The sequence below is a fragment of the Macrobrachium nipponense genome, chromosome 6 (assembly GCF_015104395.2).
Source record: "Macrobrachium nipponense isolate FS-2020 chromosome 6, ASM1510439v2, whole genome shotgun sequence".
NCBI classification, from domain to species: Eukaryota; Metazoa; Arthropoda; class Malacostraca; order Decapoda; family Palaemonidae; genus Macrobrachium; species Macrobrachium nipponense.
The window spans coordinates 6,440,748-6,441,170 of NC_061108.1; positions in this window are offsets into that span (position 1 = coordinate 6,440,748).

Here is a 423-nt window from a genome sequence, read left to right on the forward strand (position 1 = left end):
GTTACTAGTCTCCCTAGGTAGATTTTTTTTTTTTTTTTTTTTTTTTTTTTTTTTCAGGTGAATCTCAATATATTTTTTTTTTACTAAGAAATATTACTTTACCAAATTATATTTTACAATTTTGTATATACATTATAAGATCTATGTATAACAAAAATATTACAATTTATTATTTTTCTAAATTTGTTTTTAAATTAGAAACATACTGATTTGTGAAAATTTTGTTAACATTAGACTTAAATCCTATAATACTTACATTAAATGTATTTAACAGTCTATTCTTTATACATTTAATAATTTGCTGGTCAGTACTTATTCCCAAATATCTTGCCATCCATATACTTGAAATAAAATCAACTATTATTACCATTGCTGTATTTTCATCCCTTTTTGAGTTTGCTTCAAAATCTAGTTTTAAAATCC